This window comes from Notothenia coriiceps, unplaced genomic scaffold (assembly GCF_000735185.1).
Source record: "Notothenia coriiceps isolate Sejong01 unplaced genomic scaffold, NC01 NC01_scaffold00000339, whole genome shotgun sequence".
Classification (NCBI taxonomy): Eukaryota; Metazoa; Chordata; class Actinopteri; order Perciformes; family Nototheniidae; genus Notothenia; species Notothenia coriiceps.
Genome location: NW_011333040.1, coordinates 19,607,891 through 19,619,417, shown reverse-complemented (window position 1 = coordinate 19,619,417; position 11,527 = coordinate 19,607,891).

Below are 11,527 nucleotides of genomic sequence, written 5' to 3'. Positions count from 1 at the left end.
ATTGGATCCCATAAAAGTGTCTATTTTATGTGTCTGTGTATCACCCTGTAACAATATGCCTCTCTCCCTTTTTCTTTTTCTTTGTGTGTGTGTGTGTGTGTGTGTGTGTGTGTGTGTGTGTGTGTGTGTGTGTGTGTGTGTGTGTGTGTGTGTGTGTGTGTGTGTGTGTTTGTGTATCCCCACTCCATTTCTTGATAAATTGCTCTCTCTCTCACTCCTGGAAAATCCACTCAGACTAAATTACTCGGCTCCCCCATTAAGTTTGTCCACAGCGCGGTTTCTTTCTCCTGATATATTAACAGCAGCGGTGAGTTTGGGCTTTCCCCCGGCAGCTTTATCTCACTTTGTGAAGACAAATGCAATGCCTGCTGTTTGGAAGTAACAGGAATCAGCAGGTCGTGAGCTAATGAGAGATTCCTGTGCTGCATGAACACAACACGCTTATAAACTCTTTCCACCTGTGGTTTCACAACAATTATCTTCTATTCACCTTATGCTTCATCTGCTCTAAGGCGTTTCCATAGTGCCTTATTTTGTGTTGATCCTTCCCGTTAAAGCGTAATTGCTATTACATAGCGTTACCGTCTTTATCAACCTTTAACTGCCAGATAAACAGCTTTTAAGCTTTTTAATAAGCTATTATTAAATAATAACACTTTGAAAGGAAATAAACTAACCATTTAGATTACCAATATGTGATTAGTTTATCCAAATAGCACATAATTGGGAATTTACAGCAACGTTTGAGACTTCTGGCTCTGTGAAAGAAGCCAATTTTCTTTAAAAAAAACCTGCGTCAACAATGTTTTTATACTTGCTCTCACTGCCAGAACAGTAGACACAGGTCCTCACTGCAAGAAATCAAATAGTAATTCAAATTTAAATTCAAGAGAGCCCAGTAGTTTTGCCATAGCTAGATAGTCAAAATTCTCCAGCTAGCTTGATAGATAGGTAGCTAACTCAAGATAGATAACTAGTGAGATTTAAATCGAACGTAATCTAGCTTGTGAAGTAGATAGCTAACTTTTAGCAAGCATGTTAGCTAGAAAGCTAATGTAAGCTAGCCAGCTTCTTAGATAGCTAATGTTTGCTAGTTAGCTTGTAAAATACATAGCTAACGTTCTTTAGCTAGCTAGATAGCTAACGCTCACTAGCTAAATAGCATCAGTGTTGTCTGACCAAGATCTTTGCATTTACACCTGGTATTCCTAAGCATTTCTTTGTGGTTTTACACATTTGTTTAGTTTTTAAATAGGCAGGAAATTTACCATTTCAGATTACCAATGTATGATTAGTTCATCCAAATGACACATATTTTGGAATTTAAAGCCATGTTTAAGACTTAAGAAGCTGTGTGAAAGAAGCCAGTTGTCTTAAAAACAATGTTTTACTGCCTGAACAAGACACAGGTCTTCACTGCAGATTGAATCATATGTAATCAAATAATAATTCAAATTTAAACTACGAGAGCCAGTGATTCGGCCATAACTAGCTAGATAGCCAATATTTTCCAGCTAGCTTGTTATATGATGGATAACTAGTTATATTGAAATCGAACGTAATCTAGCTTGTAAAGTAGATAGCTAACTTTCGATTGCAAGCATGTTAGGTAGAAAGCTTACGTGACCTGGCCAGCTTTCACATTGCTAATATTCGCTAGTTAGCTTGTAAAATACATTGCTAACGTTCTGTAGTTAGCTAGATAGCTAACGTTCGCTAGCTAAATAGCCAATCAAGATTTTAGCATTTATTTATAGCCTACCTGGTATTTGTACTCTTTTTTTTTGTTGTTTTACACATTTGTTTAGTTTATAAATGGCCTTAAGTCTGGCTTTCGTCATCTGACTGAACACGGAAAGAATCAATCAAAGAGACAATAATTATTTAATAATCCGTCACGTCTGTATTAGCAGTGTGTATTCAGTCCTGACTTTTATGAGTTTATTCTGCACCTCCAGTGTTTGTGTGTGTTTCTTTAGGCGTGCTTATCAAACAGTAGCATGGGAATAGAGAGCAGCAGAGCACCATAATGTCACAGTGAGCGGTGGGATAATGAATAGGATCCACCCCGAGCTGGAGGCAAAGTTAATGAACTCCTGCTAGCCGGGATAATTAATGCCAGACTTCTTCCCGTTCTGTACAAAACACTCACCTCTCTCCATCTTCCTGCCTCTCTGGAGGTGAGCTTTAGGGAAATATGTCTCGTGACAGGTAGTGGGATTCGTCTTGATGCAAATAATCAAGGTCAAATAAAGATTAGGGGAGATTGAAAGTGAGTATGCCCTTTCCTTTTGCAGAAATAATGAGTGAAAGTGCTGGTCCTCTGCAACACAAGGCACTGCAGAAACTCAGCGTGAACTCACATTGTTTTAAGGGGATCTGACCGGCAGATATTGCAGAGCCTGTCCAGCTAAATCAACATTTAATTGGCCTCATACCTTTTTCTCAGTGTGTGTGTGTGTGTGTCTGTGAGTGCATGTGTGTGTGTGTTCTAATAGTGATACATATCGATATAAGGAAGTGTGTTTGATTTGAAATCTTGCATATCGCAGCTGTGTCTTCATCTTAATTGACGCCCGCATTAACCGGACGTCCAGTAGGATTTTCGAGCAGATGTCAGCTTTCAAAATCAGTTTTTATCAGCAAGATGCAGCTCTGTGTGTGTGTGTGTGTGTGTGTGTGTGTGTGTGTGTGTGTGTGTGTGTGTGTGTGTGTGTGTGTGTGTGTGTGTGTGTGTGTGTGTGTGTGTGCGTGTGCGTGTGCGTGTGCGCGTCTGCGTGTGCGTGCGTGTGCGTGCGGCGTAGGGGTGTCGAGAAGCATTGGCACGTCTCTGAAAGCGTGAAGTGTTTATTTCCTCTGTGACACGCCTGCCCGTTCATTTGTTTGGACGTCCGATCTTCCATGGATTAAACAACACACACACACCCACACACGGACACACACACGCCTGTCACACGCATCGTTTACTGTAATTAACGTATGCTCGGCTGTAATCCAATCACATTAACGTTGAGTTGTGCTTCGCTTCCTGCAGATCGTCAGCGTGGGGAAACATGTCAAAGGCTACCATTACATCATGGCCAACCTGGTGAGGAATATGTTCATTTGTCTGTAACTTCATTTCTTTCCTGTATTTCTCTCTTTATTTCCAACATTTGGTTCACTCCCAAATGTTCCTGTGCTTTCTGTGTGTTTATTGTCCAACTGTGTGAAGATTTAAAGGCTGTATTGTCATGTGTAAGATAGCTACAGCATATTTTGGCAATGAAAATAATAATAATTAAACAAAGAAATACCTTGGCAATAATAATAATACTAATAATAATACTAATAATAATAATAATAATAATAATAATATAAAATTAATAGTAACATTTGTAAAATAAATTAAAAAATATATATATATAAATTGATAATAATAATACAAATAATAATAATTGTTCACCCCCCGTCTGAAACCAGAGCCCAGTCTACTCTGATTGGTTGCTGGCCAGCTCTGTTGTGATTGATCAACCTCTTAGAGATGTCCCACCCCTTTAGCCTATCACGTGCAATGTGTAGGAGCGCTAGCCAATAGGAGCTCCGTAGTGATGTCACTGTATTAGAGAAGTAAACAAAAGTGTCCAATTAATGTGTCTTTATATATCTGACTTTTTTCAATATATGCTACTTTATACTTCTCCTCCACTGCATTTCAGAAGCCAATATTGTACTTTTAACTCCATTACATTTATCCGACAGCTTTTTACATATTCAGATGAATAACTAATACAAAAATAGCCTATCACGTACGTACAATGTGTCGGAGTGCTAGCCAATAGGAGCGCGATAATTACATGGTGATGTCACTGTGTTTAACGGAAGTAAACAGTTCAATGGAGGGCGTTTAAAAAAAACTCAAAAAGCATAATAGGGCCTCTTTAAATATATTTTTGAATTTTCTGTGTGTTGGTGTCGAGTGTTCCGTTGTGATGTCACAGTGTTCCGTAGTGAAGTCACCGTGTTCCGTACTGATGTCACCGTGTTCAGTAGTGATGTCAGTGTTCCGTACTGATGTCACCGTGTTCCGTACTGATGTCACCGTGTTCAGTAGTGATGTCAGTGTTCCGTACTGATGTCACCGTGTTCAGTAGTGACGTTACAGTGTTCAGTAGCAGTGTTGGGCAAGTCACTTCCAAAATGTAATACATTACATATGACTTATTACTGTCTTTTTTAAGTAATAAGTTACATTACAATATTACTGTCTCTGAAATGTAATGAGTTACACTACTTTAACATTACTTTTGAGTTACATTCAACAAAATAACCGCAAAATAATGGCTAGGTATTTTAAATGCTAACATTTAGGTAAATACACACTTCTACTTGTATAACACTGACCTCTGTACGATTAATACTTCATAAAATACTGCAGATCCTTTATATTACCTCTTTCTAATCTACACACACACAAGTATTTAACTGAAGTTACACAACAGTGTTATTGATACAGTGTTGGAGTTTATTCACACGTCACAAACTACAGTGTGTAATGTTTTCAAGAAACATTGAACAGTGCTGCCACANCAACAACAGATCAGAGATTTACAGCATACTGGAAGACACACACACACACACACACACACACACACACACACACACACACACACACACACACACACACACACAAATGTGTGTGTGTGTGTGTGTGTGTGTGTGTGTGTGTGTGTGTGTGTGTGTGTGTGTGTGTGTGTGTCTTCCAGTATGCTGTAAATCTCTGATCTGTTGTTGTGTGCTTTTTTTCCAGCATAGTTTCCTTTCATCACAGCAGCTCGCTGGGACGAGCAGACATAACTCATCGAAAGTGGCCGTCTGACGGTGGACATTATTTCCTGTCTAAATTAATGGGATAAATTGGACACCCGAGTTGGCATTGAACAAGTAAACATTACACACACACCAAGAAGCTTGCATCAGTGTCTCTATCATTCTTGCATACAGATTATGTCTATGTCTTCCTGTTGTTCTCCCTCTCTTTTTAAAAGAGCAAAGAAACTGCATTTTCTATGTGAAATATATAAAGATATTAGAAGTTCAAACTGCGGTCTGTGCCGTCACATTGATGCAGGTGTGTGACTTTGCAGTAGCTTGATTTGGGACACTATCACAATGTTATTTTGTTCCCTTGGGGTGGGGGGTCCCTGTTCCTGCTGCTGTACAAAGACATATTGTACTAGCCTGACTGTCATTAACTGTTCCTGTATACCCCTCCTCTGAGACAGTACACTGTAGAGGTTGTTGGCCAGGTCTGATGCTCAGAGGACTAACAATTATTGGCAAATGTGCAGCAGCAGAGAATAGCTACAAAGGTACAGAGCGATGAGCAGCTAAAAGCTAAAACCGCTGATTAGAAAGTGTGTATCATATCATTTAATTTCATTAGAGCACATTGTTATGCTATATGCTATGCCGAGAACTGGTCGGTTTATTGCAAAAATTAATAAGGCACTAAATGATATGACCTTTTAAAAAAACGGAAAAGGTCAGCCATGAAAGACAAGTGGTCGATTAGATCTTAACTTCCAACAACTCCATACCGACTGCCTGGTGTGACCATCACTAATGTTACACTGCTGCCCTCTGCTGGTACAAACACTGAAACCATAGTCTTACGTGGAGAGAGTTATGTCACTTAAAAGCAATTATAGACACACATTTTCTTGTTCAAATACAGAGCTGATGGCTTCTTTCCATGCCTCTTAGTTAGTGATTGTTCTGTTAAGTGACTTTGCTTTCACCTTTAAAACTGCTATGCACTAATCTTAATCGTATTCTCCTCCTCTGCAGCATTTTGAACATTTCTTCCTCTGGTTCAGCAGTGGCAGCTAGACATTCCTGACTCACCCCAGCATGACTCAGCATGTACTGCGAACACATGCTTGGCAGTAAGAGAGAGAAGGGCAAAAACAAACACCAGCCCACATGTACACACCCACTGATGGAAGAAGGTGACATTCACCAGGACGTCCGCCAAACCAGAGTAGAACAAGGGTAGATTTAACTTTTGGAGCCCCATAACAGCTCTACTGCTGTATGTTCATTTGTGTGAGCATGCATGGAACGGTATAAACCACTATCTGATCACACTTTCCGTGTCAATAACTCTCCATGTAGTACAAATAAAAACTGCCTACTACTTTTTGTTAGATGGGTTTCATGGATTTTTGTGTTATTTATATATATTCAGGCACATTCATGTATACCTGTGTGATAAAGAGATACAGAGAATGAGAGATGTCAGTTTGGTTTGTGTCTCACTGCAACTCAGCTGTCATCTGGTCACATATCCAGGTTTCCCTTCCAATGCCACAGACTCTCTGAGGCTCAGGACTGACAGGTGGATCCCAGACTTCATTAGCAGGTCGATTAACATTTCCCAGACAACATCTGGAAGACACACTGGCCTCCCAGCTGCTATTACACACCTCTTAATTTCCCCTCTCCTCAGAATAGCATCAAAAATGATGTAACTGCAGTATAATGACTCCATCTTCGACTCATAATGAGTGTTGAACTGTATAAAGATGTGTAATTGAATCCTGTCTGCATGGCAAAGTGCCCAGGAGCAACTTAAAACAACGGTCAGAAATGTAAATGTTGGATTTCGGACACATTTTATAGGCGGTTTTGTTGTGAATTATTCACAATCTTCCCCCTGCCTTGTGTTCAGACCTCATCATCAGCTTTTCCTTCTGATTCCTGGCCTCCCTTCAATATCTTATCCGTCTCTCATGGCCTTTTCTCGCTATACTTCGAAACTCATCTTTACAAGATTGATCTGAGCCAAGCAGAGAGCAACGGGACTACTGCCAGTTGTTTGGTTTAATGCTGCAGGCAGACAGGCATTTGCAAAATTGTGGGCACATACACACAAACGAACGCTGCTTGTTGACATTAATACATTCACATGGGATCACAGATATACAAGAGAAGAAATGAGAAAAACAACTCTATTTATTCTCTGTGGACCGAGCCACAGCCAAAGGCGGCCTCCTTATGTCACAATGGAATATTCTTTCCTACCAACTCATTTGACAGGTGAGGCTGTCTTTTTGTGACTATTTGATTGATCTATTTTGTTTTAATTATTTATTTATTTACAAATAAACATATATTTTAGTAAAGGACACATTGACAGAGGAAAAAGTGTATAAATGCTTGGGAGGTTTTGTAGTGAAGAAGGAGGGGAAAGCAGATTGTACCGATCCATGCGTAAATAACCAATTGGCAACTATTGTATATCTTATTCCTATATCTTTATATACATGACATGAACAGAAAATGACGAATAAAGTATTTTACCAGTATCAGTAGTGCAATTCAGTAATTTACCCAAATTGCTTCTTATGGTCCAAAACAGGTTAGCATAATTCACAAGAATAAAGACAAATTGCTGAGATAATTATCTCATATCATGAGTTATTTATCAAATATCAAATACATTTTCTGCCATGATGAGTAGACTTGTGATTGAGTCACCTGCCGTCTGAGAGCTTGTTTCAGTAGATATTACAATTGTAGTAAACATTTTATAGATTAGTATATTCTGCATTTATTTTAATACTCTAGATTAGTTTGTTACATTTAGAGTTGATATAATGTTGTTAGACATTATAGTGGTCATTTTTAAACAGTCAACCAGAAGTACCCTTGTCAATGGTGCTCTAATCTCTTTATATTGCTATTTCAGAAGTACATATTGTAGTTATTAATCTAATTATTTCTCCCTCATTACATTACGTTGCATTTAGCTGGCACTTTTTATTCCAAAGCGATTTACAATAATTCCATCGACCAAGAGATTTACAAACTTGAAGAAGACATTAATTATATAGAGTTACATCAGGGATAAGTACATCAGGTACTCAACAGGCCAGTCCTTCATTAGTATATAAGTGCTTTGTAAGTAATTGTATTGCTCGAAGTGGAGTCGAAAGAGATGAGTTTTTAGTCTGCGCCGGAAGATGTGTAAGCTTTCTGCTGTCCTGATTTCAATGGGGAGCTCATTCCACCATTTTGGAGCCAGGATAGCAAACCCACGTGTTTTTGCTGATGGGAACTTGGGTCCCCCTCGCAGTGCGGGTGCAGCGAGCCGTTTGGCTGATGCAGAGCGGAGTGCACGTGCTGGGGTGTACGGTTTAACCATGTCCTGGATGTAGGAAGGGCCAGATCCATTCGCAGCATAGTACGCAAGTACCATTGTCTTGAAGTGGATTCTAGCAGTTACTGGAAGCATGAAGGGAGCGGAGGAGCGGTGTGGTGTGGGAAAATGTAGGAAGGTTGAAGACCAGACGAGCCGCTGCATTCTGGATGAGCTGCAGAGGTCGGATGGCACATGCAGGTAGACCAGTAGTCCCTCCAATCTTTGCCCATACATAGTTATCAGTGTAGGCATAACATGACTGTAAAGTCCAGTAGTTGGCCTATCCTTAATCTTTTGCACTATTTGGCATTACAAAACACCTGTTTCCAAACCTGTTTCCGTGGCCTTGACATTTGATCGCTAAGTAAACAATGCTTACTGTGCTTTGCAGGTTGGGTTATGTGTAGTTTTCACCGAACACGTGGCTACAGCTGGATAGGAACAGGTGCAGGAACGGATTGAATTTCATTTAGCTGTATTTTGTTTATGGCAAGTGAAAATGCCTGCAGTGAAAACAGATTGTGTAACAGTAAGATAGTGTATTTTAAGTTATACAGGAAGGAATATCTGGTGAAGATACTTGATAACTCTTGTGTCTCTGTCTTTCATCCTTTATTTTCACTCCTTTCCTCACAATACAGTGCTGCCTTTGTTTGAAAAATAAACACTTGGCATGAATCACTGTTATTCAAGGCAATTTGACCTGGCCAGACTAACATTATTATTGTTCAGTCAAAGTTCGAAATGGACACAGGGTTTCTACATGATTTCCCCAGAATGTGAAACATTCTTTCTCCCCTTGTTCAAAAATGCCACTAACCTGACAAGACACAATACTGCTTCTGCACTTTACTTCTGTGTTACTTTTGGACACCAACTTTATAGAAACACATAATGGGGATAAGGCAATGATGTCCAATTATAGACCTATCAGCATCCTCCCCTGTGCCTCTAAGATAGCTGAGAAATGGGTGTCAAAACTAATCACCAAACATTTAAACAAAGGTTTCGCTCCACTCCACCCAATGCAGTTTGGTTTCCGTGCTCACCACTCCACTGAGACAGCTAACTGTGTCTTTGTGGAAAAGGTTAAATGTATGTTGGACACGAGCCCATAGGTGCTGTCTTCCTTGATCTCAGGAAGGCTTTTGACACTGTTGACCACCAAGTGCTCCTTACAAAGCTGACTTATTTCAATTTTTCGGCAGTTTCAATACATTGGTTTAAGTCTTACTTATCGAACAGAAAACAGTGTGTTTTGGTCAACGGCCAAATCCCCCTACCTTGTGAACCCTGTTGGGGTTCCACAAGGTTCCATTCTTGGACCATTACTGTTTTCTCTGTACATTAATGACTTGCCTAATGTATGTCCTGATTTGAATGTACAAATGTATGCCGATGATGCGGTCATCTTTGTACACGGGCAAAACACTGAAATAATCTCATATTGTCTCTCAACTGCATTGGACAAGGTTCAACACTGGCTGAACAACATTTGCTTACAGTTAAATGCAAAAAAAACCAGTATGCATGATGTTCAGTAAACGACCAGTCAAAATCGAAGGATCTAATGTGTTTTTAAACAAATTAGACCTTTCTTAACTGTCAACGCTGCAAAATCATACCTCCACTGTATGATTCTATCCCACATTGAATACTGTTTTACAAACTGGTCGTTTGCTTGTGCCACAAAACTGAAACCCATAGAACAGCTGTACAAGAGAGCTATCAAGGTGTTTGACAGAAAGCCAAATTCATACCACCATCCTTGAAAAACACAATTTCTTGAGTTTTGACAATTTAAAGTCTTTTAAAAGTATGTTTTTTTTTTATAAATGTTTACATGGACTGCCCCCCCTCCCTTAGGGGAATTCATCCACAGAAAACACACTGGACGCTGCACTAGGTCAGAAACCAGAGGAGACTGTGAAGTCCACCATAGACGGACCACTTTTGGACAAAATGTCCTCTCCGTTAAAGGCAGCTCTTTCTGGAATAGCCCCCCATCTGAGATACGGGATTGTCCCACTCTCAATAGTTTTAAAGGTCAACTAAAAGAATGGTTGAGCAACAAACAGACGTGTAATCACCGCTAAATAAATGCACTTTAACACAGGGGTATCTACCTCTTGCACTTTTATGTAGCGCTTTTTATCTTATCTTGCACTTTATATATCATAGCTGCTACATTGTACTGCCATGTGGTAAATGCTTGTATGCTGCTCATGCTCTTTCTGCATATCATGTATTTATTTTTGCTGTACGAAAGACTCACCTCCCTTCTCCCCGAATACGCCCTTACCCCTCCTCAAGTAGACACTTAACTCCAAAAAAAAGTGGCAAGTACGGGGTTGACAAACTCAGCAAAATTTCGAAAAAGAAGATAGAAATTTTGGTTCCGTCCGTTCTCCAGTTAAAATTTCTGATTCATTTACAAACAGTGGGAAAATGCCCTTATGCAGTCCTCGGCGTACAGTGTAGATTTCTGATCCGAACTTGCCATTACCAATAGAAAGTTTTGTATGGCATGCAAAGAGACGTACAAATCATCAGACGGTTTAACCAAATTGGGATGACGGGTCGCCGTACCGAGAGTTATCCTTCAGTGCCGAAACCCTTCTCCACAAAAAAGGGTCTGGTTGGACACTAAGACAACCGCCGACTTCCTACTCCCCTGCCCCCTCCCCTTCTAAGTCTCCTACTTCTTGGTCGTTTATTGAACAAACATTTGGCTGCGTGCAGTCAAGTCTTTCTATGGGGTGGCACAATACGTACCCTGTACGTTTTATAGAACTTCGGGAGTTGGGTTTTTTCAGTTCATACACACTTTAAGCGTTCTTCAGCATATAACATTACATACAACGTACAAACATAAACGATTTTGTGTCATCAAATCGTGTATATTACCTTTTCCTCTCTTCCTGTTTTGTCTATAGTGCATACAACGTTTTATCTTTTTCATCACACAATTTTTATTGTACTTTTTGTTTCGTCAGATTTTTTTTTTTGTATAAACTTTTCCTTACAATCCGTTCAGTCATGTTCCCTGATGTACAAAGTTGCTTTGTCTGAACAATTTGTGTGTACGGAAAATCTCAACGCAGAAAGGTTGTAAGACAAACATTCTCGATGGGTTTTTTAATCAATTTGAGCGTTAATAGGGTTGTTGCCCTTAACCCCTGTAGCATGGTAAATTACATTAAAGAAGTCCGATAGCATCACGTGACTACTGGGAAATTTTTTGTTTTTTTATTACGACACATTACTCGCCTAAAATCGAAACTCGAATTAAAGGTAGAATCAGGGGCAGTGTATGTCGTATATTCTTGTACTTAACAATAT